We start from the raw sequence: 25242 nt of genomic DNA on the forward strand, positions 1-25242 counted from the left end.
AGACAAAGAGGAGCCCCAAAACAAGCTGACTCACAAGATTGGCCATACTGGCAAACCCTAGGTGTTAACAGAGACTCTGCCTCCTTGAATGAGGTGGAAGGATCAAGGATGACTCCTGACCTCAATCTTGGGGTTCCTATGCATGTGTGCCTACATATTTGTGCACACGAATATGCAAGTATGGATGCAGCCATGCATAATACACACATAAGAAAATGGAGAAAGAGCTGGGTAGTGGTGGCGCACGCCTTTAATTGCAGTCCCCTGGGGAGGCAGAGGCAGATGGATCTCTGTGAGTTCAGACAGCCAAGGCTACACAGAGAAACCCATCTCAAAAAAATAAAAACAAAAATTCATAAGGAACAATAATCCATATCTATACATCTAACACTGCGAGACAGAGATAGGAAGAGAACTCGGGCCTTTACGCAAGTTAGACAAGCATGCTACCAACCTTAGCCCCTACCCATTGCATCTAATAGCTTTTTGGTTTCTATTTTGTTTTTGCTTTTTGTTTGTTAGTTTGTTTTTTCAAAGTGTTTAACAGATCTTTGCTGCGGTTGGCATGCAGCTCAGTGGTTGAGTGCCACAAGGCCTAGGTTCCATCCTGGCACCGCAGAAAGAAATAAGCAGGGGTGGGGTAACAGCCAGCTGGTAAAGCACCTGCCATGCAAGCATGAGGGTCTGAGTTCCACTCCCAGAACCCTTTCATTTTGTTATTTTGGTTTTCCAAGACAGAGTTTCTCTGTGCAGTTATGGACTCACTTTGTAGACGAGGCCGGCCTGATAACCACAATGATCCTCCTGCCTCTGCCTCCCGAGCTGCTGGGATTAAAGGTGTATGCCACCACGCCTGGCTCAGAACCCTTTTTAAAAATCCAGTTGTAGTGTCATATGTTCATAATCCCAATGCTGGGGAGGTGGAGACAGGTGGATCCCAGGAGCTCGGCAGCCAGCCAGCCTTGCCTAGTTAATAAATTCAAAGCCAGTCTCAAAAAGCAAGGTGTGGCCGGGTTGGATGCCTCTGTGAATAAACATTTGCTGTGTAAGCATGTGGAGCAGGACTGGGATCCCCAGAACCCATGGAGATGCTGGGTAGGCATGGCAGCCACCTGCAATCCCAGGACCTAGGTGGCAGAGAGGCAGGCTTGACAGATATCTTATCCAGAGTTCGGGGTTCCAGATTCAGCAAGAGGCTGTGCCTCAATAAAGTGGGGAGCAATTGAGGAAGATGCCTGACATCAACTTTGAGTCTCCAGATACATGTGCATTCACATCCATACACACATGTATAACCACACACACAGGAACATGCATATACATACATGTCACATGAATATGCAAAACGAGAATTTTTGGGGTTTTTCAAGACAGGGTTTCTCTGTGCAGCCTTGGCAGGCCTGAACTTGCATCGTAGACCAGGCTGACCTCGAACTCACAGTGATACCCCTGCCTCTGCCTCCCGAGTGCTGAGATTACAGATGTGCACCACTGCACCCAGCTATGATAATGTGTTTGGTTTGGTTTGGTTTGGTTTGGTTTTAGTTTTTGGTTTTTCAAGGCAGGGTTTCTCTATGTCACCCTGGCTGTTCTGGGCTCACTTTGTAGACCAGGCTGGCCTTGAACTCACAGTGATCCCCCTGCCTCTGCCTCCTTAATGCTGCGACTAAAGGAGTGTGCCATCATGCCCAGCATGATAATGTTTTTTTTTAAAGTGTTCCCCAAAAAAGTTCCAGGTGGATAGCACCTGAGGAATGATATCCCTAAGGTTGATTTCTGTCTTCCACATGCAAGTGGACACACCTGCACCCACAAACACACAAAATTAATCAACAAGCAAACAAATAGTTGAAGAATAAATTAATGGCACCAAGTCCACGGCCTCTTGAGGGCTGGATGTTTCAGAATTTTTTCATTATATTATGGAGAGAGAGAGAGAGACAGACAGACAGACAGACAGACAGACAGAGACAGAGATTAATAATAGCACCTAGCTAAGGAGCACAGGCAGCCCTCTATACCTGTGGGTTGCACATCTGTGGATTCAGCAAACTTTGATTAGAAAATCTTTGGGGGTGGGGTTACCTCTGTACTGAACATGTAGAGATAATTTCCCTTGCCATTATTTCCTAAACAACACAGTATAGCTACTATTTACACAGCATTTACATTGTATTAGGCATTATAAGTCATCTGGACATGATTTAAAGTACGCTGCAGGACTAGGAGGGCTGTATGCAAATGCTACAACATTTTCCATAAAGGATTGGACAGCCGTGGATTTAGGTAATCAGTAGTAAGGCAGTCCTGGAATCCATCCCTCCACGGTCAACTACACTCATTCCACTTAGAAAATGGAGGGGCTGTGAGTGCAGGAGCCTCCCTCCTGCATCCTCTCCACACTCACAAGAGACCCCCCCCAACCCCACCCCACCCCACTTGTTCCGGTTCACGGTCCTAACTGCACCTCTCCAAAAACCAGCCAGATCAGAGGGACCTTTTCTGGAATCAGGCTCACCTCTCCAGGTAGCAGCAACAGCCCTGTGGGATGGCATCACCGGAGCACCATGCCCATGGATACTCAGGAGCGGTGCAGACAGAGGAAAAGTGTCACCAGCAATAACCTGACATGAGTCAAGATTAGGGAGAAGATGAGGGTCATGGTGGCCTGATGGGAAAAGAGCCATGACCTGTGGTCCCGGGTGGAGAGAGGATGAAGAGGAGACCCCTAAGAGAGTATCATCACAAAGCATCAGGCCCCACTTCATCCTTCCACCCAAACTCCAGCCTGCTAGCATCCTCCAAATATTCCTAGGCTGTCCTGGCACTTGAGCAAGGGCAGGTATCTCACCAAAAGCTGTGTCTCATCCTCATCTTCGCTTGCTTCATGGCTAAGGTGCCAGGCACTAAGCTAAGAGGTTTACACACACCCTGCCACGGGTCACACTATCCCTATGCTGGGCCAAATGAGAAAACAAGGGTCAAGGCAGTTTTGTCAATTGCTTATCTCAAAGCCCAGATCTCAATGGCATTGCTATGCCTGCTGCCTAGAACCATCACAGACCCCTAGTTCTGAAAAGGAGAACTGCAAAAAATAGCCTTGCTACAAGCAAGCCCTTCCATCATGTGGAGGGTAGCTTTCCCTCACGCTTAGTGAAGGTGCCACAATTACTGACGCCACCTCTGGCACAAGGGAGCTTAAAGGATGACAGGATCATAGACTGCCACACTCTCAGCTGGCAGGTGACAAACCAAGGCCTGCAGGGGCTTCCTGGTCCCATCTCACAACAGCTATCGAGACTTGTGGTGGGGCCTCTAGATATTTCTGCCCATCCTGCTCTGATAATCCGTTTTGATTTTGGAGGGTGGGTAGTAAAGCCTGAATCCAGAGACTCCTGCTCGCTAGGCAAGTACACCGCTACCGAGCTATAGCCCCCTGCTCATATATTTCCATTTTGAATTTCAGCTCTCTTACCCAAAGCCCCTGGGAGCCTGCTGCTGCTTCTCATTTGGTGTGTCTTTAAAGAAGACTGTGCACAACTCCTCTCCCTCCCCCTGGATTTTTGTCCCTCTCCCGTTTCCTCCTCTTCACACCCCCAGCTTATCGTCCTCCTTTTCCTTTTCCTGCAGCTACAGACAGGAGCCTGAAGGGCCCAGGTCCCCAACTGTAGTCATGTGCTGGCCGGCAGGGGCTATCGGGTCTTCTGGCTTCTCCAAAGAGCCTCTTCCTGCAGCTTCTCTCCTCTCCCGGGGTTGTTGGGAGATTATTAGATAATTTTCAAATTTGTAAAATGCCTTAAGCTCCTCGGAGGCAAGGTGGTATATGAGTGCAGTAACAATAACAATCCTATCTGTCAGAGCCATTGAGAAAATGAATCTTGTTATCCTCAGGAACCAGCCTGGAAACTGCAGCAAGAAGCACCTAAGCAATGTGTGCGGCTCAGCTTCCTGGCCAATCAGGGGCAGCTACAGTGCCACCCCCAGCCACAGTGGCACTAGACACCCCACCCCCGCCCCAAGCCCAAGGGCTAGCAGTAAAGGGCTCTCAGAAAGTTACCCAAATTGTCTCTGACGCTTCACCAATTAAAATGACTTTAGGACAAGTTGGAATCAAGTTAGGGAGCAAAGCATTCTGATTTCTGAACCTCTGGGAAGGCAAGTGTCTGAGCGGCTTGTCACTCACTCGGGAGTAATGACGGGAAATCCATCAGGGACGGCGATTGAGTCTGGAGAATTAGTAAGGCTGTTTACACGGGTAGCTAGCTGGGAGTCAGCAGGGCTGGCTGAGGCTGGGCTCTTGACGGCTATGTCAGCTTCTCTCCTAATGAGCTTCTCCGACTCCACACTCCCCCGGCTGGACTCACTGCTGCAGACTTCAAGTCTGGCTAGCTCTGACCTTTCAGAGAGGACCTGAGGGCCGGCTGACTGTAGAAACACACGCAGAGCTGCATTCAAGTTCTGTCTCTGTCTTTCAATGTTAGGCAAAGCGGTGTACTCCAAGCCTCAGTTTCCCCAATTCCAACACCTACTTGAAGCCCCAAGTGCCTGTCTGTAATCCTGAGAGGCTCAAAAGCTCAAGGCCAACCAGGTTACATAGTCAGTTCTAGGCTAGCCTTGGGTACCTGAGATCCTGTCTGAAAAGCACAAGAGAATAAAATCTACACCATAATACAGTTTATAGCTGCCTGGTGAGAACAGAAGCGAGCTAAGACGCCTTCTCCAGTACAGTTGCCTTGTGAGCACCGAGGGAAAGGGAAAGTCTGGCTTATCTGCTCAGCCCTGAGGTATCTATCCATCTTCTTCAGGGCTCAGGACACACAGAAAAAGCAGTAGCCATGCAGAAAATAGAACCGCATTTCGAGGCCACAGCCCCGCCTCCCACCCCTGCTGTGTGAGTGTGCACAAGTCACTCTGAGCCTTAATTTTACTGTATTTATAATCAAATGAGCACAGAGCCTCTCTCTAAGCCCACCAGAAGCTCTCTAGGAGAAATTACAGAGGACTGCAGCATGAAAGGACTGCAGTCAGACTAGACCTGGACTCCCAGGCAATGGGCAGCAGTAAGCCCACTTCTTCCTAAAATCTTTGGCTGTGTCTGAGCAAAGGTCAGGCAGGACATGTTGGAAGGAAGGAAGGAAGGAAAGAAGGAAGGCACGACAGTCCCCGAGATGCTCTACAGGCAGGAGAAGGTGACCAAGATGGCCTAGCAATCCCAAGGGCTTTCTTTGATCCTCATTTTCCAAGGCTTTGTAGAACCTAGAGCAACCCTGAAGGGAAATCTCTGGCCCCGAACAAGAGCAGAGGTCACATCCTCACAGACAAGCCCCGGTCAACCCTAGGCCATGACCCTATTATTTAATGTTTTCATAAAAGGACTGCCCCTAATGCGGGAAGAATGGCCGGCGCTGACTTTTCCTGGCAGGAAGTAGGAGCAGCTGGGCCTAGGGCAGCCTGGTTTGACCTGTGCGGCTCTCAGGATTGGGAGGAAGCCTCCCAACCTGAGTCAAGCGCCCCCCTTTGGCTGAGACGGAAGTCCCCTGGATAGCCCAGGAGCTCCTCTCTGCCTAAGCCAGGCCCACCAGCAGCCTCTCCACACTGGTTGTGGACTCTGCTGATTTTATTGTAATTTCCGACTTGTCGCAGTTAATAGCATCCCTTTGTTAATTATTGTGTACTTTTAAAGCAAAAAGAAAGGGAATTCCCTCTGGAGACTCTCACTTGGCTAAAGCAGTGTGAGGTAAGGAGGGGGTCTAGGCCAATGAGAGGCTGTGGACTGCCAAGGTGGGAGGCACCATGTTCCTTCTTGCCCCACCCCACCCCACCCCACCTCACCCCACCCTTTTTTTTTTTTTTTTTTTTTTTTTGCGAGAGCTCCTCAGCCGCATATTTGTCTAGTCACCAAGCCCCATGCTCTTACCAGGGGAAGCCCAAGGAGAAAGCCTATGCTAGGAGACCTGGCACCTGAGGAACAGCTCCCAGGGGCTTGTCCTGTGACAAGGGGGCAACTGACTGAATAGAGATCTTTTGGTTAGGAAACAGCTAGAGTTCAGGAATCATATATTAAAATCTAGCCATAAAGCTCAGTGGTAGCATACTTGCCTAGAAAATATGAAGCCCCAGGTTCAATCCCTGGTAATGCTTTTTCTGTTGGTTTTGGGGTTTTTTGTTTTTGTTTTTAAGACAGGGTTTCTCTGTGTAGCGATTCACCTGCCTCTGTGCGCGCGCGCTCACACACACACGCACCTTGCAGACTACAGCTCCAAGGGAAAGAGAATGGGTGTTAGGCTAGAGCAGCAACTGTGGCGGGGCAACCAAGACTGTAGGCTACAGAGCACTCAACAAGCTGCAGGCCATGCCATACAGAGGGGTGGGAGAGTGAGATTTAAAAGGGGCTCGAACGCCGACCTGCCAAACTCCTATCCAGAGTCCTCCTGAACCACAGAGTCCAGAAGCATCAGCACAGAGCAGGAGCAGGGAGAGCGAGGAGAGTCAGGAGGGAAAGGAGGTTCGGGAGAGAGACTCCCCGGACAAAGAAGGACGGAGCCTGGGAAGGAAGTTCATACAATCTAGAGGCACTGATTAAAATCCTGGAAGAAAATGTAACGGAGGGGCTTTCTATCTTTCGATTGAGACATTTAACCTAAAAGAAATGAGTTAAATAATTTATACGGAGAACAAGTGAAATTTGCTTTGATCAAATTAAAAAATATGACTGTGGAAATAAAGTGTCTGCCGCATCCTTTCCAGGCGGCAGAAAGGGCTGCCGAGAAACAAAATGACAGAGACATAAAAATAACTAACCCTAACCCGGCGAATATTAGCACCATATTTTTTGGGAGATTACACAGCGTCACTGTAGGCCTCGCAGAGAAATCCTCTCTAAGCACCGGCATGAGAGGTCTCTCTCATTGTGGAAGCCCCATAAAACCCAGAAAATGGATACAATTTTCCTTTGCAAACGCCATCTGACTTCACTCAGGGGTTGGCCCAAAAGCCACAAGGGATCAAGTCAAATTTCCCACTTGTACATTTCATAAAAGGAAGAAATCTACTTAGCTTCCCACCCCAACTCTGTGTTTCCTGAAGATGCCTCCCTTTCTCCCATGTGTCTCACACACACACACACACACATACACACACACACACACACATTCAGCTATGTGTTTTTTTGGGGGGTGGGCTATTTGAAACAGGTATCTCTTTGTAGTCCTAGCTAGGCTGGAACTCACCATTTGGTCTGGCTTGGCCTCAAATTTATAATCCTCCTGCCTTTAGCTCCTGGGTGCCAGGATTTTCTATAGGTCTGAACCTCCACACCAGATATTCAAACTCCTGTGTTGAACCCTGCTGTTAAGGTCAAAATCTGCCATTTTGGGACACCCCCTGAGCTCCGTGCTAAAATGATCAACTCCCTTTCTCAGCTGGGTCCCCCCCTCTCTGCCAGATCTGAGGAAACCCCCAGACCCTCTAAGGAGTATCTCCTAGCCCTCAGGGAGATTACAGGGACAACCCTTTCCCAATAATAAACGTGTTCATGGGTAGGGGTTCACGCCTTTAATCCTAGCACTCGGGAGGTAGAGGCAGGCAGATCACTGTGAGTTCGAGGCCAGCCTGGTCTACAAAGTGAGTCCAGGACAGCTAAGGCTGTGCAGAAAAATCCTGTCTTGGAAACAACAACAACGAGCTGGAGAGATGGCTCAGAGGTTAAGAGCCCTGGCTGTTCTTCCAAAGGTCCTGAGTTCAATTCCCAGCAACCACATGGTGGCTCACAACCATCTATAATGAAATCTGGTGCCCTCTTCTGGTTTGCAGGCACACATTTGGGCAGAATACTGTATGATAAATAAATCTTTAAAAAAAGAAAGAAAGAAAACAACAACAAAAAGAAAAAGAAAAGAAACAAAAAGAAAGAAAGAAAGAAAAAAGAAAGAAAAAGAAACTCATTCATTCTGCACCAGGGGATTCCTGGAAATACCCTCCTTCATGCTAATGAGATGTCTTGGTACCTAAGCTTTCAACCAATAACCTTTATCCATACTTCTAACTGTACCTAGAGTTCTTACCCCATCCCCCACTGCCCACAGAGTAATTAGATATTGCATTCCCCTTCTTATGATAAGACTGTTGCTGCATGTAAATAAAGTATCCCTGGCACTCCTGGTCCCAGCGGATCAAACATTTTCATTTTCATACAGACACCCCAAACCCTCTCACTGCCCAAGGTTTATAACATCCCTGAGTCACAAAATAAACTCTCACTAACTCCATTCCTACACCATGACCCACTGAGACTTACGCAGCCATTTTTCTCCCATGATCTGCCTACCACAGCACCTCTCTGCAGAGGTGAGCAGCCATTCTGTCTGCCTCAGTAGGGCTGCTGCCACTGCCTCTCAGTTTCTGAGCTCTGAGCCTGAGCCAGGCTGAGCCCTCATCGCCACCTGGTTCAGGTTTCAGAGCCCTGAGCTCCCTGCTGCCACCTGGTCTGGTGCTGGCAGCCCAGCTAAAAGAGCAGTAACAATCTCGTTGCGTGTTCCACCCTTGCCAGGTGTGGTGGCGCACGCCTTTAATCCCAGCACTCGGGGAGGCAGAGGCAGGTGGATCTCTGTGAGTTTGAGGCCAACCAGGTCTACAAAAGTGAGTCCAGGACAGCCAGGGCTACAGAGAAACCCTGTCTCGGGAAAAAAAAAGAAAAAAAAGCCATGTTCATGTTTTAATGCTTCACCCTTTTCCGCCTGGATGCAGAATAACACCCTAGCATCCTTTTTGTTTTGTTTTGTTTTGTTTGTTTGTTTTTAAGATAGGTCCTGAACTTGCTATATAGCCGAGGATGACCTTGAACTTCTGATCCTCTTGCCTCCACTTCTCTAGGCCTGGGATTACAGCTATGTATCCACGAGGCCTATATGATATGGGGGATGGATCCTAGGGTTTTGCACATGATAGCCAGTACTCTATAAACTGAGCTGTGCCCCCAATATTCCTTTATCATCGTCATCTTCCTCCTCCTCTTCTTCTTTGAGAATTTATTTATTTTTATTTTATGTGTATGGGCATGTCTTGCCTCCATGTACATCTGTGCACCATGTAAAACTCAGTGCCTGTGGAGGCTGAGGCTAGAAGAGGGAGTCAGATTTCCCTGGGCCTGGAGTTACATAGAGATCATTATCAGCTGCAACAGAACGTGGGTCCTCTGGAAGGGCAGCTAGTGCTCTTCAGAGCTAAGCTGTCTCTCCAGCCCCCCACCTGCCCTTAGGAACCATCTCAGACCAGTTCCAAGAGCCCTGAGCAAGAGGTGAATGTGGACATCATTGACTTAACCTCTCAGCTTCAGCAAGTCATCCTTTCTGGTGCATTTGCCTGGCTCATCATCCTAGCACATGCCTGTAATCACAGCATCCCAGGGCAGAGAAGCAGGACAGTAGATGAAAGCCACAGACAGCCTGATCTACGTAGTCAGATCCTGCCAAAATGGAGGAGAAGAATGAGGGAAAAGAGTAGAAGACATGGGCCTGCCATAGTACAAAGGGAGCCTCACTAGCAGCTTGGGACATTTCTTCTTCTTCTACCTGAGGGGGGGCGGGGAAGCAAGTAAAGCCTGAGAAGCCAGCAATCTCCCCTCATCCACACCTCCATCAGCCTCCTGGAGAACCTACATGGGAACTGTAATCCAAGCTGGGAGAGAAAGTTCAGCTTGGCTTGTACCAATCCTACTGGCCTTAGGGGCACAGATGACCCAAAAGACCCTCAGCTCTGAGGAGAAGTTAAAAGCAAGGTTAGAAGTCAGACAGTAGCTGGTCTAAGTGCTGGCCTCACCACTGTGTACTGGTGTAGCCACAGCCAAGCTCTCCTCAGCTGCAGGAGGAACAGAAGCAATCTCCAAGGACAGAATGGAGTATAGGAACGCACCAGGGTACCGAGAATTTGTAAGAGTTCCATAAATGCAAATGGTTTTCTTTTTCTTTTTTCAATGACCTTGGTCAAGGCATCCAAGGTCACAGTGATTTTTCTTTCCAAAATCCTTGGTTATGATTTCTGACTCCCCACAGAAAGAATATCTAACCGGCCTGTGTCCTGACTGCACCACGGGGAAGGAGGAATGTGGTCTGCAGCCCTGGCAGCACAACTAAGGGGAACTGAGAGAAAGTTCACACCGTTCCACATGAGGTCTGGAGCAAGCAAGGCCTGTGTCTCTTTCCAAAGGCCTGCCATGCGCCTGAGGGAGCCAGGACTGGCTTTCACAGAGGAAGCTTCTTGTTTGTTTGTTTGTTTGTTTGCATTTTGATTTTTGAGACAAGTTCTCATGTAGCTCAGGCTGGTTTCCAACTCACTAGGTAACAGAGGGAAGCACCAAATTTCTGATCCTCTTGTATCCACCTCCCCAGCGCTGGAATTTTAGGGGTACATCACCAAGCTTGGCTTCCAAAGAAGCTCTAGGAGGCTGGGGGCTTTGCAGCAATGCAGATGCTGCCTCTAGTGGGTGAGCTCTCTGTCCCTGAGACTGTGTAAACAGAGCCTGAGGGCCATATGGAGGAGGAGTGTTGCTTGCCCAGTGAGGCCCACTCAAAGGGAACCCTGTGCAGTTCTCAGTAGGTCAGAAGGACTCAAGCTCAGAACCTACCCAGCCTGCGTGGCCTTGAGGTGTCTGCCCCTTCTTCTCTGTGTACCGCCTGCTTTCTTCTCCCCGTGGTGATTGATCTCCTCCTTTCTCTACCCCCCCATCCAACCCCCCCCAACCCCCCACTCCCCTGCCACAGGACCCTGGAGAGATGCAAAAACCGCATGAGCATAGAATCCGTTCATATTATGGTTGTGTGTGGCAGAATGCTAGGAAGATAAAGGAGGGAGAGGGAGAGAATGGAAAGGCAGTGTGTGTGTGTGTGTGTGTGTGTGTGTGTAGAGAGAGAGAGAGAGAAAGAGAGAGAGAGAGAGAGAGAGAGAGAGAGAGAGGAGAGGGAGATATCCACAGCAGGTGTGCTCATGTTGTCCAGGAACTGGGCTGTGGGTGGGCCCAGGGCACACGAGTGTGTGCACCCAGGGAAAGCTGCTGAGCCACCGTGTCAGTGCGAGTGTGTCAGCCCTGGGATGGGGTTGAGCCTGCTTTTATCTCCTCTGGCTGTGCAGGATTTACAAGCTTTTGAAATGCAGGATTAATAAGAAGAGGCCGGTGTTTTAATCTATAATGGAACAGAAAGTATCATTATTGTTAAATAATGCACAGCCTGTCGTTTATTAAGAATTAATGGTTTATCGAGTGTTCAGGTTGCAGCAGCTGCCTGTGCCCTCCCTGACCTGAGCTCCTAACTGGTGGCCTGGCCTTTAGTCCTGTACCCAGAGCCTGCAGGCTGCAGGGACAGCAGCCACCAGTGGGTGGCCTGAAAAGCTCAGGGTTTCTGCTGAGGGGCTTGGCCTCTTCTGCTGGTGTTCCTGGTGGTGTCAGGAACAGAGATGCCGAGAGGGGTGATATGACCCTTCACTCCCGTAGTTTGGGTTCTTCTGTCCCATTTTAGAGAGAAACATCCCTGTCCCACCATGTTTTAGGCCAGGAGGCTGTCAACATTCTTGGAAGTGAGGACAGTACAGACCCAACTATTCAGGAAGTTTCTTCCCCCTGGGTCACGGAATGTGACATTATAAATTTCTTAGGAGAATCAGCACCTACAGAGACCTTCGGGCTCAAAAGAAGGAAGGCACATTAATGAAGAATTTTCTACAGGCCAGGCATTTCCCAAGCATCATCCCACTGTAACCTGTATCACCAACTAGCACATATTTTCCCATCGTATAGATGGGGTAACTGAGGCTCACAGAAATTATAACAGCCATCCAAGGCCATGTCACAGATGGATCTAGAACCAAGCCATTCTTTTTTATTTTTGAAAGACATTTGGGGCTGGAGAGATGGCTCAGCAGTTAAGAGCACTGACGGCTCTTCCAGAGGCCCTGGATTCAATTCCCAGCACCCATGTGGCAGCTCACAACTGTCTGTAACTCCAAGATATGACACCCCTCACACAGACATCCATGCAGGCAAAACACTAATGCACATGAAATATAAATAAATAAATAAATAAATAAATAAAAGACATTTAGTTCATGCTGGCCTTAACTCCCTATGTAGCCAAGGATACCCGACCTTCCTCCCTTTGCCTCCTGCATGCTGGGTTTACAGATCTGTACCATCACACTTAACTTAGAGCCAAGCTATTCTACTTTTTTCCAATTCTCTTTCCAGTCTAGACCTTGCAGCACTAGCTCTGAGCTCCTCTGCTGTTTCAAAATAGATGATTTTTTTTCAAGGGCAATGCTTGAGAGCTGCTATAGGGTCTGTGCCTCTGTCGCTTCGACTGTAATGTCGCACAAACAAAACAAAAGCTCCAGCAAATCCAGCGTCTCCCCCAGCACGGAACGCTGAATACAGAGCAAGAGGATGTCACAGATGGCAGCCAGGGCCCTGACCCCGTGGCTCAGCGTCACGGCCAGATCCATCCTTGACCTCTGGACACAGAATACCCTCTTACCCCATCACAAATCTTCATGGTTTGAATCTCTGGCCAGAAAGGCTCAGCTCCAGAGACAGCCAATGATTACGTGTCCACCACATCGGTGATAGAACCAGAGCTCTGTGACCTTGAATAAGTTACTCGACCTCTCTGAATCTCTGGTGGATGTTGTAATAGGTCCTGCCTCAAAGGATTATTGTAAATATGCAGTGAGGTCATCCATGTCAGAGCGTAGCACAGACCTGACAGTAAACACGAGGTTGGTACTGGGGAGGACTGGTGTTGCTAGGGCTATTGATTCCAGCGCATATTCCCAGTGTTCGTGGCCCACCAGTTTCCACCTCATTCCTCCACTGCCATGATTATGCAGCAAGCACACACTCAGCGCTGGGCACACGTGCTGTGAGTCAGCCTGAGGCTGTGCTGAGCAACGTCTGTCTTCGACCAAACCTTCATAGCCTTATCCACCTCCTTTCTCCAGTCCCAATTCCAACCCCTCTCCTCTTGGACCCTCCTGAAGCCCCCCTCTATACCTACCCGGCCTCGTGCCTATGCCTCCCCCCTCTATACCTACCCGGCCTCGTGCCTATGCCTCACACCCCATTCTCCATCCTTCCCAAACAGCTCAGTGTTTGCCAGCAGCCTCATTCCTACTTCTTTCCTTCTTTCCCCTCGTGTCTCTTTCCCCGCTTTCCAGCGCAACACCACTCTTGTCTCAACCTCATCTCGCTCTACTCTTCTTCCCAGTTCCAGCCTTTGCCAGCCACTAACTATTCTCCGGGCTACCCGAGCTATCCTCCCTCTACCAGAGCTTGCTCCCACCCCAGTTTACAGGGATCCCGAGGTTTTGTTGGGGGTGGGCACACTGCCCCCAGAGGCCATTGTGGGAAGGCGCACTATGAGGAAATGAACCCCCAATATTCCAGGGCAGGCACAGCCCCAGCACCTGCAGTGGGTGGAACCCCTGATTGGCTGGAGTGGGGGCGGGAACTAACTGAGCTCCAAGCAGGCTCCTCGCTTCCTACCCCCACCGTCCCTCTCTTCTCTGGGCGGGCTACCACGCTGGGACCTCGGCCCACAGCCCTGCTCCTCACGCGGCTCTTGTTTTATTAACCTGCTTGTCGCAGCTCTCGCCACTGAATAGGGCCTGGGGGGGCGCCAAAAGAAGGGGGGAAAGGAGATGCGAGGTGGGGGCCGGGCTTTGCTGGTGATCACCATGGAAACAACAGCTCGGCCAATCAGTGGGCAGGCAGGCCGAGTGCAGCGGGCAGCCGGGTCTCTGAAGCCTCGTGCAGCCGCCGGCTGACTCCTGCCTGACAGGCGGTCCGCAACCCCTGCGAGGCAGAGGATGAAAGGGGGGGACAAGACCCTAGGGGAAGTGGCATCGCTAGATGAGTGGCGGGGCGGGCGTGAGGCCAGAGGCACTGGGGGGCAAGGAGGAACTAGATTAAAAGATACAGAAAGATTTGGGGGCGGGGGAGAGGGGCTGGTGACTTGCCCTGGCATGGGGGAGACCGTGACAGGACCACAGAAGCCAGGGGCAGAGGCCCCAGTTCCTCCAGTTCCATCCAAACCAGGGTTTCTCGCTGATTGGGACCACTTCACTCTTTGTATGGGAAAGGTCTGTCTCGGCAACCACAGCCAGCCCACAGCACTCCCTACTCCCCAGCTATGACAACCAACATTGTTGAATGTCCTGGGGTGATGGGGTGGTGGCAGACAGTCCCTGGTCAGGAGCCACTGAGCAACAGCAAGCAATGGTCACTATTTGTGAAACTTGTTGCCCCACAGCTGGCTTCCTTTAGGGAAAGGGGAGGAGATCAAGGAGGGGAACTGGGACAGGAGAAGGAGGAGCTTGAGGAAGTTAGACCTGGGGCGAGGTGGGGGTGGCGGGTGGAAGGAGAGAGGACACCCGAGCTACCAGTTAGGGTAGCAAGGGGCAAACGAAACAAACTCTTTGAATGCCTTCCTTCCTGCCAGGCCTTGCCCAGCTGTCACTCGAGACACGGCATCCAGGAAGCCCTCCGTGGTGTCTCACTACCATTACTCACCTCTGCCTCCACCACTTCCCTCTGACTCACTGATAACAGTTGTCACCCTGTCGTCGTTGTTGAGGGAGAGCTTCCCCTGGGCCAGACCCTGACAGACTTCATTCCTGTTTTCTCATCTCATCCTCACAACTCCACAAGCTAGGTAACCATTAGCACCCACCATTTTGCAGATGAGGAAAGCCAGGCTCCCGCTAGCAAGCTTGCCCAAGATGGATCACAGAGAGGATTCAAAGCAGGTTGTCAGGTCTGAGGACTTGCCTGGCTAAGCCTCAGATGTGTAGCATGAAGCTTGTGCCTCTTGGATGGATCTGAAGGCCCTTGCAATGCCCAGCACGCACCGGTGAGTAGCTGGCACTGCAGAAAGGCTCTGAATAGGATGGAGGTTCTGTGTGAACAGCCAGGCACCCAGCCCAAGAAGGCTAAGACTGAATGGCAACTCCAGAGTGCTGGTTCCCCCAGAAGGCCAGTGGGGTTTACTGTGGCGTGGTCTAGTGGAGCCAGCCCGGTGAACGGAATACCCGCTGAGGCTACTTTTCAGCCACACTACCTCATCAGGTCTCCCCCACCCACCCCCCAAGCCCCACCCCCAGAGCTCTCCCAGTACCAAGGATGACGCACCATGGCCCCCCCTAGTGGCCAGAGGGTCACTCTGACGACAGCAGTGTCCTCCAGGGCACCTGGAGATCTCAAACACTGGGTTCATCACCTGGCTGAATTCTCAGGCTCCAGGGCATCCCCTCGAGGTTAGAGCCTAAAGGCCTAAAGTGACTGGACGGGCTCCAACCATAGCCTGTTAAAGCAAATCTCCGTTACTACCTCTTGCCACAGGAAGAGTCCCTTTGCTCCACCTGGGACACATTTGAAGAGAAGAGATGTTGCCAGCAGGACTCAATCAATCAGAGACCCCCTTCACAATGGCCGGAATGATTTCCTCCTCATCCCTGAGAGAGAGAGGGCTTGAGGCTGAGGGGCCTCTGCCAGGAAATATTGCCGCTTCCCACACAGGTTAGGGTTTAGGTGTGGAATCCAGGAGCTGGAGTCCCAGGGGGCTCCCATCAGAACTGCTACACACACACACACACACACACACACACACACACACACCACCCGCCTCCCTTAGGAACCTGCCACACACGCACAGCACCTCGGCTTTGAAGGCAGGGCTCCTGGCAGGCTGCTGTTCCCATGGCAACCCCATCCCAGGCTGCCCTACCCAGCGCTTCCCTCCACCCCAACCCACATCACCTTCATTCACAGAGCAAGTGCAGCATCACATCAACAAAGTGGACACTCCTTCCCCCAGGCCCTTCTCCCGCTTCTCATTCAGTGGAAAGCCACAAGCTGAGAAGAGAAGAGAAAGGGTGGAGGTAGGAAGAGGCTGAGCTGAGGTGGATGAAGGGAGAGGAGAGAAACCGGAGGGAGCCATGGCTCAGATCCCCTCCACACCGTTGTGGTCCTCAACGTTTAGGCTTCTCTTCTCATTGCCCAGCTGTTTCATCTCGGTGTCCACATCCGTGTCTCTGCCAGGTGAAGCGCCAAAGCACAGACAGGCTCCCGGATGAGACCCCAGGACTCTCGACATCAGAGCCCACTGCCTTCTCCAGCAGCTGCCAAATTGTAACTCTCAGACCCTAGAACTCAGCCGCCAGCCCCAAGGCACCTGTCCATGCAGAGCTGGTCCGCTTGCTTGGGAAAGACCCTCCCTGGCAGGGTCAGTGGATCAGTCAGTGCACGGAGCCGGTGGAGCCCCAACCCCATGCCTGGTTAGACAATATGACTCCTCGGACCGGGGGAAACTTGGCTTTGGCAGGTGCTGTTGGAAAGTCCAGAGAAACCTGCTCAGAGCCAGCATGAGTCCTGTATCTTCAGGAGGTCCAGTGCGATGGTCACAACCCACCTTCGGTGCACCAGCAGCCTGGACTTGAATTGCAATGCCTTCATTTATCCTCCCCAGGAAGCTTGTCTCCTCTGCCTAGATTCCAGCGTCTGAACAACGGAGGCAGCAATGAAACACAGGCCTTGAGCTGCGGTGTTTCATTTACTCCTTGCCACAGCTCAGCAGGGTAGAATGATTGTTGTCTGTTCTACGGAAGGGAAACTGAGGCTCGGATAGTCAGCGGCACAGCAGGGCTTTAATCAGGCAATAGAAGGTTAATGTTGCAACAGACTTGACACACAGCTGCTAGGTCTAAAGGGGAAAGGGTCTAGAAGATGAAGCTCCGGGGTTGGAGCACTTGCTGGGCCCTTGCCGGGTAGTCTCACTGAGGTTCTAAGACCTCAGGTATAGACAGACTCCACTGGGGACCCAGACTGTACACTCACCAGCCAAGATCAAGGTCAAGAAAGGGCTTGGTGAGGTAGAAAATATGACGTGGCCCAGAAGGGAGCTAGCTCTTGCCCAGGGATCGCCCGAGCCAACAAGTTATAAGCAACTCTGTCTAGCCAAACACTTGAAGACGAGGCCTCGAGGACAAAGGGATTTGACCAACTGGTATTCGCTCTACCCTTCTGGCATAGGATGCAGCCTGTGGGAAACCGGTCAAGGTCAGCAGCCTCTGCGCTTAGGATCCCCATAAAGGGAGCAGAAATCCCTAAGGAAGCAAGGCTTGCAGCAGGAGAAGGAGGGCAGTCTGGGGAACACCGTCTCACCTCCCCCACCCCCCCCCCCCCCCCACCCACCTGCCAGTCCCACAGCTTCCTATCTTCCTACAGCCCACCCCCCAGTTTCTTAAGGGGTCCTCCAATCCCTAACCACTCAGGGAGTTTCAGTGTGCTGGGACCTAACCATCCACCCCCTCCCCGACACCCCCTTCAATCCCCCACCTTGAGTGAACAAGCCAAACAAACAGCATTGTTCTCCTACACAATGCACACAAAGAACTTGGGAATTCACAGAACGCTCCTGAATTTCAGCTTCCTTCCCCTCCAAGCCCTAGAGAGCCCCATTGTCGGCAAACGCCACTTTAAAATACGAACCACTGCTCCAGCTGTGCAACCACTTAAGACTCAAGGAAGCACCACCACCCACCCCACCCCCCTTCCCAGTACCCTGCCGAGCTATGGGGGAGGAGGGGAGCAAGGGGCCTACAGTCCCTGCACCAGGGACAAGCTGGAAATGACGAGGCCCTTGGTGCCACTCGGGGGCGCCCATTTTACAGCTGAAAAACCTAAAAGACCATGATCGTTGGACCGAAGGATATGAAAGTCCCCAGGGTCCCTCCTCTGCTCCACTGTGTACTCACAGACCTCTAAGGATAGGGAACTAACTCCCCACTTTTAAGACACCTGTTCTACTGAAAGCTCCCACCACCAACAAAAAATGATCCTTGAAGGAATGCTGCCCACGTCCCCTAAGGCCCAAGTGACTGGTCCTCCACAGGCTTGCGGCTCCTGGCATCTGAGTCTGCCATGAGATTCTCCCCAGAACAACTCACTTCTTTCCTTCATGCTATTAGTCAGTCTCTTTAAATCCGCCCCCCCCATGCTATTTCCTTCCTTCTTGTGTCTTTCAAGCGCCCAGAATTGACCCCAGTATCCCTAAGTAGCCACTTAACAAGCACTAAGCATCTTCTAGAGACCAGGCCTTGTATCTGGGTTTTTCGTTTTATTTTGTTTTTGTTTTTGTTTTTGTTTTTCTGGAGACAGCTTTTCTCTGTGTAGCTTTGGCTGTCCTGGGCTTCCTTTGTAGAGACCAGGCTGGCCTGGAACTCAGCAATCCACCTGCTTCTGCCTCCCGAGTGCTGGGATTAAAGATGTGTATGCCACCACGCCTGGTTTAGGTCCTGTGTCTGGATCTAGGCATCAGACCAGACCCCAGGTCTCCAGATAAGCACTGTAAATTGATGCATAATTACCAAGGGAGATAAGGGATCTGACTGTGTGAATTTGGGGAAAGCCCCTAACAAAGGATTCTTGATTAGTGGAACCCAACTAACTGTGCCAAGGCCCTGTGGCAGGAGGAAGTTGTTTTATTCAAGGAACTGAGGGTGCCAGTGGGATTGGAGCCCAGTGGGGTTTGCAGATGAGGCGCTTGAGCAACAGCGAGGGATCTGATCTGATTCTAGACCAGTAGAAAGACACATGAGTGTGTGTGAGAAAGGCTAGTCGACTTCTACGATTGTTTGGTAATAAAAGGGTCTCATGTAGGCCAAATAGTCTGGAACTCACTATATAGTCAAGACTGGCCTTGGACTGCTGATCCTCCTGCCTCTGCCTCCTAAGTGCTGCTGGCAACACAAGGCTAGTTGACTTTTGCCTCAGAAAGCTACATATCCATGTAGCACTGAAAAGGGAGCTCAATTGCTATGCCTGCCTAGCATGCATAACACCCTGAGTGTAATGTCCAGCATCGCATAATTCAGGCTGGGTGGTGCATTCCTGTAGCCCCAGCGCTTGGGAGGTAGAGGAAAGCAGCTCAGAAATTCAAGGTCAATATCAGCAAGCTCTAAGCTAGTTTGGGCTGTGTGAACCCTGTCCCAAGAAAGAAAAAGAAAAGAGGTTGGGGAAGAAAGGGAAGGTGGAAAGGAAGGGGCAGAAAGGGGGAAGGAAAGAAAGGCAGGCCACAGATCCCAGAGTATCTTCTTTCAAGGTGGGTCCTTCAAGCCCTTGCACATCCTCTTCCCTTTACCCATGATGCTCTGATTTTAGAACCTCCATTCAGGTCCTCCACCGAACTGCTCTCTCCCCCCTACACACACACACACACACACACACACACACACACACACATTGCAGCTCTCTCTACATACACTGTCATGTTACCTATTTAGAGAGTTTAGGTTCTTTTTATAGTATTTACATGGCCTAAAATTAAATTATTTACTTCTTTGCCTGCTTACTGTTGCTTTATTCTTTCTAAAGAAAATAGGAGTTTTGCCTAGTCATTGAATTTGCATGCTTCAAGTCTATTGTTTGGAACGAAATGAGTCAGGAGAATGGAGTGCAGCTGGCCAAAAGGCCAGCATGGTGCAAAGAGTGTCCCCAAGTGGCCACCATCCCCAGCCAGGAGAGAGAGAAGATCACTTTACCTCAAATAGTCTACTCTTCTTCTTCTTCTTCTTCTTTTTCTTTCTTTTTTTTTTTTTTTTTTTTTTTTTTTTTTGGTTTTCAAGACAAAGTCTCTCTGTGTAGCCTTGGTTGTCCTGGACTTGCTTTGTAGACCAGGCTAGGCTCAAACTCACAGCGATCCACCTGCCTCTGCCACCCGAGTGCTGGGATTAAAGGCGTGCGCCACCACATCCCAGCTTAGGCTTAGCCACTGTTTCTTAAAGAACATTGGATTCCCTAGACCCTTTGCTGCTGAGCTCCATATGCATGCACATGCACACATGCACTAAATAAATAAATAAATAAAATGTATTCAGGAAGGGGAAGAATCTGAGGCAAGCACTCTACCTCTAAGCGACATTCTGACACTAACATTTTAGTATTTTATTTACTAATTTGTTGACTGGGTATGAGTGTTAAACTGTCAAAGGATGGCCTGGCTCATGCATAGTAGCTGGCTTGGGGGCAGACTGAAGTAGATTTGTAACCTGAATGCATATACATGACTCTTTACATGGATTTCCTCACAGTCTCAAAGAGACTGTGTATGTACACGTGTCTCTGCTAGTATTCTCCCATTTGCAGATGAGCACACTAAGGCTCTGGAAGGATTAAGCAGTTTGCTCCAAATTTCCACTATTAAACAGTAAATGTTGTTTTGTTTTGTTTTGTTTTGTTTTGTTTTTTGAGACAGGGCTTCTCTGTGTATCTTTGGCTGTCCTGAACGTCATCTGTAGACCAGGCTGGCCTTGAACTCACAGAGATCCACCTGCCTCTGCCTCCCAAGTGCTGGGATTATAGGCGTGCACCATCAAGTCTGGCTTGGAAGAAGGGATTTTCTAACTCAAGGTGCAGAAGTCCCACTCTTCTTCCTGATGGCAGCGGTAGCCATATCTGGAATTAAAAGTAGTATCTGATTGGGTGGATTGGAGAATTCCATTCCAGGAAGAGGCCAGAGTCTGAGCAGTTTACACTTTTTGTTTTTGCAATACTGTGAATCAAGCCTAAGGCTTAGTGAATAGCTAGCAAATATTACCTCTGGGCTATGCTCCTAACCCAGATTTGTCTTATAAATTTTAGGGTAGTTTGGGATTCTAAATCAACACCAACAAAGCAACAGTTACTGCTGAGTTTTTCCTCTCTGTGACCTTTAGAATATGAAGCCTGGGATGGTGTTCCAGTCCTGGGTGTGTCTCTAGCCCTCAAACAGAACTTCCTGAACCACTGGATGGGGCTGAGCGTAGAGGGGTGGGGTAAGGGGTAGGAAAGAAATGGGCAGAGTGCTTTTGGTAAATTTGTCGCCCTACTCTGGCTGAGGACAGAAGCCACTTGGGGACACTCTCAGGGCCAAGTTGGTCCTTTGCCCATCTGCATCCCTGCCTCCTGACTCATTTCTTTCCAACCAATAGATTTGAAATATGCAAATTTAATGACCAGGCAAAGAACCGATTGGCTCATTCCCCTGATGTAATAAATGCCACTATTCAAGTAACTCCTCCCCATGCCAATTTAGGACCAATTTTATTTCTGGCAGGAATCCCCCACCTCCTCTGTTTCCCCTTGTTCTTTCCCCATTCTGTTAGCAAATCGCATCAAAATGCTCAAGTCATCTCCCAGGGGATGGGAGTACAGCAGATCAGAAAACCCACACCCTTAGGTCCCGCCACAGCTGTGGTTTTCCTAGGCCAGCCATGTGCCATTGCTGGCTGTGCAAAAAGCATCAAATCCAGATGACAGAGCCCAGTGACTGAGACACTTTGTGAGAATCCATGTCCAAAGCTTTCTGAAACCAAACCCTAGCATATCGGCTGTTCTTTTCAGCCCCTAATTTAGTAATTCTATTGAGAAAGGAGATTGTGGGTTTTTTTATTTGGTGTGATTTATTCTTTATCATATAAATAATAATAATTTACACAAAGCTCTTCCCCAAACAGAAGAGAATCTGTACATAAAAATAAACAAAAATTAAACTGAGCTGGGCCTGATGCCCAGAAAACCAGCCAATTCCAAACACAACCAGGAGAAAAAAGCCTCCAGGTCCTGGGAGCTCTGGGGCCTTGGCTGGAAGTCTGGGCGGAGGCTCTGATCCGGGAAGCTGCAGCTCTCTCTTCAAGTTCCTATGCAGGCTGATGGCAGGGCTGGCAGCCGATGTTCACAGGGAGCAGGCCAGATCAGTGGGCTGGGAGGCAGGTGGGATTCAGACTAGCAGAAATACACAATCTCTAAACTCCCGAGCAGTGTTGCTGAAGGCTGCCAGCTTCCAGGGAGTGGCAAGAGCTCCCGTGGCTGGGAAGATGGAGTGTTGGCCAATACCCAAAGTGGGTGGTTCTCTTGTCCGTTTGGAGCTTCTCAGGCCTGGGCTGGGCAGAGCATCTTCTGGTCTTCTGTTCCCTTGGCGCTCTGGCTCTCTCTCTCTAGAGGCCTGTTATTTTTACAGATATTGAAAGATGACAAGCAATCTCCTTGGCCATTGATTCATTTCCCTCAACTGACACTCTTTGGCTGTTTTAAACTCTCTTCCCCACCCCCACCCCAACCCCTGCCCCTTATTTTCTGAGGACTTTCCACATTCTTATGTGGTACATGCACTATAAACTGAAGCTCCTCTGATCACATAGAAGGAGGTGGGCGTGCACTGCTCTGTAGGCATGGCCGCCATTGCAGTTGGATAGTTTACCAAAGGTGAGGGTGACTATGGCGGTAGGCGTGGTGACGTTGAACACGAAGAGGAGGAAGGACCTCCGGAGTGATGCTGAGCCTTGAACTAAAAAGAAAAAAAAAAAAAAAAAAGAGAAAATGATGAATTGTGAAAGCAGCGATGACAACAGTGAACATGAGAGTATGAGTGAAGGACAAGAGACAGGAAATAAAGGAAATGCACTTAGGTGCGGGTGAAGCTTAAGGAACGTCACAAGGCAGATGAAAGCCAGGGCTCTAGGAACAGCTGTTTTGGTTTCAAATTCCAGCTCCATTGTATTCCTGAGGGACTCACCACTTGCCTAGGATGTCTGGGTTCAATCCCCGGTGCCGTTAAAAAGACAAAGCCAGCCGCACCTCTCACTGTCTTAGTTTCTCTGAGGCTCGGCTTTCCTATCTGTAAAATAGGACTTGTAATAATACCTGCCTTAATCGATGGGTATTCAAATAAAGCCTGGCTAGTCCAGCTGGGTGTGACAGTGCACACCCGTGACTCTCAACACTCAGGAGACTGAAACAAGAGAATGACAAATTTCAGGTCTATCTGGTCTACCTAGAGACATTACCCTCTCCAAAAGGAAGAGAGAGGGCAGGGAGGTTGCTCACCAGTTTAAGGAACTTCCAGAACTCTCCTGGTGAAATGAAAGAACATTTCAACTTGTAGGTTGTCCTCTGACTTACACATGCGTGTTGTGGCATGTGCAAACCACCCCCTACTCCCTCCCTGCCAAAAATGAAAGAAAAACAGAGACCAGAAAAGGAGAGGACAGTTTGGTTAAGGGTGTGGACCCTAGGTGCAGATCAGGGTTACAACTACTTCTAGGCCAAGGATCCACAGAACACAGCAACCAGCGTGAGAAAGTTCAGGAGATCTTGGTCAAGTCCCTGCCACTTAGTTTGAGTGACTCTTGCCCACCCCCACTGAAATGAGTGAGAGGATGATGTTTGAAGCTCATTAGTCCCCTAGGGCATAACTCTGTAGGAGTGACTGCATGGCCCGTGGGAACGTCCTATCTCCAGACAGGCCCGTGCAGGTGTTCAGGTATGGACTGAACAGCATGCCTGCGCCAGGGGTCAAGCAGAGGGAGGTGCTGAGCAGGTTGGACCGGCCTCCTCCTTCCAGGAGCTGTAGAAAGGCCTGCTTAAAGGAGGAGGCTCCTGCGGCCCCTCTCTCTAAAACAACTGCCAAGCTCTCAGTAGCCTCTCTCCTTGGACCCAGCTACAGAACCTGGTGAGTCTGTGACTGGGGCCATGTTGGTGTTTGCTCCCAAGCTTAGCTAAATGTGGGGCTTTGCTAACAAAATTGGTTTTCGCCATGTCTGCCCCCCTTTTTGCGTTCTTCATAAAGCTCTCCCTTCTCCCTGCAGTTGGAGGACAGGAACAGGCAGCAAGGGTCACCCATGCATAGTGCTTGATTAAATCTTTACAGACTTTCCTCGTCTGGACTTTGTCTAAGGATGTCAGAGCAATCTAAAGTCTCAAAAACAACAGGTGCTTACTGCCTAGGGCCAGCTCTTTGTTCCTTGAAAGCCCAGGGTGGGGGCTCAACATCAGGAGCCCTCATGGGTCCCTCTCCTCGGATCCTCCTCGCAGACAGCAGCTCCACCCAATCACTGAAGACAGGTTAGAGCTCGGCATGCCCTGGGGGGCCAGGGCTTCATTCATTTGCTGTCTAGTCCCAGCCTGAAGTTCATCCAGGAACCCAGGTTTGCCTGGAGGTATCTCTGGTGACAGGACTGACATGGGCTCTGTAGATGCATCTGGCTGGTGCTTAGAAACCATGTGGTTCACTTATTGTATACTGAGCTCTAGTGTGTATGTGTCTTGCTTTTTGTTTTTAGCCTTTTTATTTCTCCAAGGCAGGATCTCTTGTAGCCCAAGATGGGCTAGAACTCACTAAATAGACAAGGATGATTTTTTTTTTTTTTTTTCTGAGACAGGGTCTCTCTGTGTAGTCTTGGCTGTCCTGGACTCACTTTGTAGACCAGGCTGGCCTCGAACTCACAGTGATCCGCCTGCCTCTGCCTCCCAAGTGCTGGGATTAAAGGCGTGCGCCACCACACCTGGCTGACAAGGATGATTTTTGTTTGTTTGGGTTTTTTGAGACAAGGTTTCTCTGTGTAGTCATGGCTGTCCTGGAACTCACTCTGTAGACCAAGCTGGCCTCAATCTCACAAAGATCTGCCTCCTAAGTGCTGGGATTAAAGGGATCACCACCATCACTGACAAGGATGATCTTGAACTCCTGGATTCTCTTGCCTCCACCTTGTAAGTGCTGTGATTACAGGTACACCTTCCACATCCAGCTGCTTCTCTTCTTCTTTTTTTAAAAATTAAATTATATGTGTGTGTGTGTGTGTGTGCGCGCGCGCGCGCGCGCGCGCCTGTGAATATGAGTGCAGTGACTGCAGAAGCCAGAGCATCAGCTCTCTCTGGTGCTGGAGTCATAGGCAGTCATGAGACTCTGATATGGGTACTGAGAGAAATGAACTCAGGTCCTCGGCAAGAACAGAATATGTTCTTAACCACTGAGCCATCTCTCAGGCCCTGACCCTACTTTCTGTTCTCTGGCTGGTCTGGTAATCACTATGTAGCCCACACTAGCCTTGAACTCTAGTCATCCTCTTGCCTAAGTCTTCCTGGGTACCACCTCTCCTAGCTTGTGCTAGGCTAGCTCTTCTGTTTGCATCACTCCAGATAAATACCCCTTTCAGGAGAAGACTCAATCTCAGAGAAGCTAGGTCACCTGTTCAAGGTCATTCTGATAAAAACAGCAAAGTGGCTACTCAGGGAGCACCCTAATGCCAAAGGCTGGGCTCCTACCTACTAAGCTAAGCATCCCTCTCCTGGGTGAGCCTGAGCTTCCATTCCTAACAGTAAATCAAGTGTGCTGAGACAGCACAGAGAGCCAAGACAGCAATCCCCCAGCCTCAAATGCACCTGTC

General features: G+C 50.0%; 1 long non-coding RNA gene across 1 annotated transcript in view; it reads right to left on the reverse strand.

The window, feature by feature from the left end:
- The window catches only part of LOC127204379 (uncharacterized), a 52665-nt gene extending 36774 nt beyond the window's left edge, over positions 1 to 15891 (reverse strand). Inside the window, exon 1 of the long non-coding RNA XR_007832458.1 lies at positions 15800 to 15891. This is a non-coding gene — a long non-coding RNA (uncharacterized LOC127204379). The remainder of the gene's footprint in view (positions 1 to 15799) is intronic.
- Positions 15892 to 25242: the final 9351 nt, after the last annotated feature.

This window comes from Acomys russatus, chromosome 20 (genome assembly GCF_903995435.1).
Source record: "Acomys russatus chromosome 20, mAcoRus1.1, whole genome shotgun sequence".
In the NCBI taxonomy this organism is placed as follows: Eukaryota; Metazoa; Chordata; class Mammalia; order Rodentia; family Muridae; genus Acomys; species Acomys russatus.